The sequence below is a fragment of the Neophocaena asiaeorientalis genome, unplaced genomic scaffold, assembly GCF_003031525.2.
Source record: "Neophocaena asiaeorientalis asiaeorientalis breed wild unplaced genomic scaffold, Neophocaena_asiaeorientalis_V1.1 scaffold397, whole genome shotgun sequence".
Taxonomy (NCBI): Eukaryota; Metazoa; Chordata; class Mammalia; order Artiodactyla; family Phocoenidae; genus Neophocaena; species Neophocaena asiaeorientalis.
The window spans coordinates 3244906-3250612 of NW_020173231.1; positions in this window are offsets into that span (position 1 = coordinate 3244906).

Genomic DNA, 5707 nt, shown 5'->3' on the forward strand with positions numbered 1-5707 from the left:
CCCCCTCCCCCTCCTCCCTCCTTACTGCTCACACAGTCCTCCCTCCTCCTATAAGCAAATGGATATCTAGGGTGAACCCGGGAGAGTGGGAAACAGAAGAGAAACGCCATGTTAGTGCCTTAAAATGGTATCCCTCTTCCCCTCTCTTGTAGCCTAAAGAACTCTGTTCTCATTGGGTCCCAATTACTTAGCTTTTCTCTTGCTCTTACTGTCCTGTTAAACCCCCAGGTCTCTGTCCCTTCTGCTCACTTCCCCAAAGGGGCTTGTCAGCAGCAGTTCTCCTCCCAGACACCAGCTGGAGATGCTATAGTTTCCTATCTGCCCTCATCACCCAGAAGCATGCCCCAGTTCCCCCTGCGGCCTCACCTACCGTCCTGCACCTGTAGGTAAAGCCCAGAGCTTGGCAGACTTACCATTTACATGTTACCATTCCTCGGATACACAGGATGCATTTTCCCATCTCCGTGCCATTGCACGTGCTGGGCCCCCTGCCCTAGCTGTCCATCATCTAGCCCTTTGCCAAGGCTCATCTCAATATCATTTTCCTGTGTGAAGTCTTTCCTGACTCTGCTAAGTCAGTGCGAGAGTTCTGCCTCCTCTGAGGGCCTGAACCGCTTCGAACCCCTCGTGTCCTGCCCTGTATTTATAGCTAAGTTTCTATTTCTCTCCCAACTACACTGAAATCTCTCTGAAGGCAGAAACTGTCTGTCACTCAGTCATGTATCTTCCACGGGGCTCTGGGTTAAATTAAATGGAACATGATTATTGACAGGAATAGCCCTAGACCAAATTTTAAAGTAGGTCCAAAGCGTATCAACTCACACAAATAATTTAATTTCTTTAATCTCAGTTTCCTCGTGTGTTAAATAATTGAGTTGGTTTCCATGGTGTCTTAAATCATTTTCATCTCCGACAAGCTGTAATTCTGCCCATCCTCTCCTGTGACCTCTGTGTGCGCATAAGCGTGCTCGTGGGGCGGGGGTGGGGGGCAGGTATCACTGCCTGGGGAGGCCAGTGGAGCACCGTAAGAGCACAGGTTTTAGATTAGGACAAACCTGGGTCTAAATCCAAGCTCAGGCGCTCGGCTGCTGGGTGACCTCGGGTGGGCCGGCTTCTCTGAGTTCAATGGAAAATGCGAAGGACCACTCATCCCCTCAGTGCTGAGTGCCGCGTTGGGTTGGCAGCTGGGAATATGGAGTAAATACAACACACCCCCTCTCTGCAGGAGGCATGAGTCCATTAGAAGGAGCAAATCCTGAAAACAAGTAAACATAATCAAGTGTAGAAGTTCTCTACAGGAAAATGCCCAGGACACAGCAGGGGCACAAAGGAGGGAGAGATAGATAAGCAGATTCCAGGGATGATCAGGCTGGGAGTAGGGCAAGGAAGGCTCCCCTGAAGACATGAGACAGAAGGGAACACTCCTGGACCTTTTGGGTGGAGGGAGAGAAGCAAGGGGGGCCAGATCCCTTACTGTCATCGTGAGCCTTCTCTGACCCAGATTAGTGAGGCCTAGGAAGCTTGGATCCCGAGTGCATTTCCCGAGAGGTGGTCACAGCTGACATTTAGACCACTAGGCTGGGCCCGGATCCTACTGGTCTCACTCCAAGCCCCAGTCCCTTTCTCTGTGGTCGATGAGTCATTCCCAGTACCTGAGGTGACCTCTGAGCCACTGCTTCTCCTCAGTGACCTTTGCCCAGCTAATCTCTTTCAGGGAAGAGCAGTGCCTGAGAAAAGGCAACTAGTTCCATAAGAAGTGACCCCTCCTTAAACTGCGCCCTTTACTGGGTCCAGGGCAGATGCTTTCTGCACAGAATCCACAGGAGTTTCTACCAAGGGACAGTCTGCTCAACAACACTAGCCTGACGAAGCTGTTCAAACGCCGTGCATTTTGACACTTGGCAGGATTAGCAAAGCACCTCTGCCCTCGGAGGGTGGGAAAGTTTCCAGAATTAGTCTGCCTGCAGAAAGGGAGGTCGAGCAAACAGGCATATTGTTTTCTCATAGCTGTCTCTCTTGGTAATGTTGGGTTCGGCCAGCCGTGCATTTTTGGAGTGTTACACAGGCTTACGTTTAGCCTTCATCAGAGAACAATTAGGGTGAGTGTGGGGAGAAGCCAAAGGGTCAGGGACAACAGATGGGCCTCCACTTAAGCAGTTTAGAAGTTCAGTTGCCCCAAGGGAAGAAGACCCATTTTGGCTGGAGGAGCTAAGAGTTGGGTAGAAAGAGGCAGAATGGAAAGAAGGCAGAGGGCCTCTCCTTTCTGAATATCCCTTTGGGACAAGTCTCTGGATCTCAGGCAGTTGATTTATTTTTCCATAAAGAAGCATCGGCAGCCCTGGCAGAATCAAGAAGCCAGAGGCCTAGTGCCATACTAAAATAGCAGCATTGCTGCGTTTTCCAGCTGAGGGATTACTCCTTGGTGAGCCAGATACATTTGGAACATCATTTGGAAGCAAAACCACATTTTTTTTCCAAAAAGAAAAAATTTAAAGGAAACTTTGCATGCAGTGAAGTCAGAGCTTAACTCTTAAGGGGAAGCAGTACAGCAACAGCCATTGGATCTTTGCTGACGGAACCCACGCTTCTGGGTGCAGGATGAGTTTCCCTTTGGTGAAAGGTCAGCTGAGGTGCCTGTGAGGGGCAGGGGGCACTGTCTTCCAGAAGGAGTGGTTGACAGAATGAAAGTGCTAGTAAGTGGGTAGAAAAGTACAAAAGGTAGAAAGAAAATTGTGTGACTTAGCCTTTGCTGAGTAACATTCCATCCCCAAACTCAGTGGTTGAGAACAACCAGCATGTTATTTATGCGTGGTTCTGGAGGTCAGCAGTTTGGTTAGGCTCAGCCATGTGGCTCTTCTAGTCATCTCACCTGGGGTCATCTGGCTGCTACCATCTGGCAGCTCATAATGGGGTTGGGTAGTCTAAGATGGCCTTCCTCACTTATCTAGGCATGGATGCTGCCTCTTAGCTGGGCTGCATGTCTCCAGAAACCAACCTTGGCTTCTCCACACGGTGGCTAGGTTCCAAAAGCTTCAGGAGAGAGGGAAAGACTCAACTCACAATCATTTTCCAGTCTCCGCTTGTGTTACATTTGCTGTCCCATTAGCAAAAGCAAGTCGCATGGCCAAGCTCTGAGTCCATGTGGGAGGAGACAACACCAGGGTGTGGATACAGGGAGGGACCCCTGGCTCCATTGGGAGCCATTACTGTAACTGTCTACCCTCGAGAAGGAAGTAAATCCGAAATGGAATCGAACACCCTAACCTCAGTGGGATGCAAACTGTGCGAGTCAGAGTCCAGATGAGCTCAAGCTGAGGGAAGAAAGACCAGAGAATGGTCTTGTTGGGTTTTTGGAGCAAGCCTGCTATTTCCTGGGGATGTTGGAGTAGGGAGACGCTTGTCTTAGTAAGAATCGAATAACTCAAGTGAGGGTCATTTTTAGCATCTCATAAAATTTTATAACATCCTCTTCCTCCATATTTACATATATATCCAAGTAGATACAACTTGAGATTCCTTAGCCTTCCCCAGCCTATGGGAAAGATGACGGTGTAGCTATAGACTCTCAGCAGGAAAACAGACACGACGCTTTTAGTTTCCACAGCGAATGGAATTGGTTATACTCATGACGAAGGAGGAGAGAGCCAAACAAGGGTCCATGAGGCACCCTGGGGATGAGCAACAGCAGGGGGGCTTAGAATCTCATAAATATAACTCAGCTAGTGTCTTCTAGCAGCCCCTCCTCAAACTCACATCTCTGGGACCAGGTCAGGCACTTATTCTCCTTCTACCCAAATATCTTCCCACAAACCCACTCCTGGAAGTTCACCCACTTCTTTACCAGACACAGCCAGTCTTACATGGATGAATTCAGATAGGTTCAGGCCGGGACTACACCCGCACACACACATGCACGGCGCTGCTCACCCTGTACTACCCCAGCCTCTGCAAGGGTGCTCAAGGAATAATAGAAGTATCTTTGGGCTTCCCTGGTGGCACAGTGGTTGAGAGTCCGCCTGCCGATGCAGGGGACATGGGTTCGTGCCCCGGTTCGGGAAGATCCCACATGCTGCGAAGCAGCTGGGCCCGTGAGCCATGGCCGCTGATCCTGCGCGTCCAGCGTTAATGTGTCATATACCCTATACTTCATTTCTTTACTCACGTGACAACCCTGCAAGTAGGCCCTGTTTTCATTTCCAAGTAAGAAAATTGCCGGACACGGAGCTTTTGTCTCTGGCCCCAGCTTGCACAGCAAATAAGCAATAAGGTCAGATGGTGAGTCAGGTCCATCTAACACCAAAGCCCGTACCCTTCTCCTACCATGTTGCCTCTCAACATATATAAATGACATTTTCTTCTTGTCTTGGCACCATGTTTTATTTTCCCGAAGAGACTGGAACAAGTGGTTATTTATTTCCAAGGTTCCTAGTAACTTTGAGGACCAAAGAGTGCCACTTCATGTTGAGTGGTGCCAAGATTGAGTTTATCTAAAAATCATCACAACCAGTGTGCTATTTTATGCTCCTGTATGGTCTTCCAAGGACCGCTGTTGTTGTAAGATGAGCGTGCTGGAGGATTGACCCTGGAGGTGATATAGCCCAGGATCTGGAGGCCATTTAGCATTGTGGTTGAGAACACAGACTTTGGCACTGGGCACAGCCTTGGGAAAGGAATTTTCCATGGGCATGCAAAGCTGCGTTGTAGCTGGGAGTTTGGGTGATGTCAACGTGAGACTCAGCCCAGGCAGGCCAACCCTGTAGAATCTTAGCAGCAATATGGATCTGAAGACTGGGGGCGGGGGGCAGGCAGGGGTGGACACAAATGTTCAAACTATAGCACATACTATCACGACGCAGAGTAGAAACCAAAGTCTTCACCATAACCCTCAGCCCTCCACATGTGGCCCTGCACCTGGACCTTGTCTCCTGCTTTCCTCCCAGCTTACTCTATGCTTACATTGGCCTTGCTGTCGACTAGCCCTCAAATGCTATGCTTCTACCCCAGGACCTTTGAACTTGCTAATTTCTCTGCTTGGAATGTTCTTTCCAGAGATATCTGCCCTTTCAACTCTTTCTGGTGTTTGTTCAAATACGAGGCCTTCCCTGACTACCCCAGTGAAAAGTGCAGCCTTGTCCCCTGCACTGCCTGTTTCTCTTGCTTGCCTTATGTTTCTCTGTAAAATCTACTCTACCATTTACCTAATTACTTTTGTACTCACCCCATGAGACCCCTGAGGACAGAGATTTTTTTAATCCTTTTCTGTCCACTGCTATCCACCCAGCGCCAAGAACAGTGTCCAACACATAATATTTGTCGAATGAATTCATCTGGGATCTAGCATCTGAGAAACAGTCTCGCCCACGCGCCATGAGAAAGCAGAGCATGATGGTGAAGAGCACAGGCCACCTCTTTGCTTCCATTTTTTTGTGCATCACACAGTAATCCAGCTGTTCCCAGCTGTCACAGGACACAACAGTGAGCTACTTGAGGGTGAAGGCTGTGTTTTATCCTTCTCACACTGTTTTCTCCAGCTTTACCAAGATATGATTGACACATAAAATTGTAATAGATTTAAAGTGTACAATGTGATGATTTTAAACATATACCACTTCTTACCTCACAGCACAGCGCCTGGAGCCTAGGAGTTGCTCATTAAATATTTGTTGAATTTATTAAAAAGCAAAAAAAAAAAAAAAAAAAAAAAAAA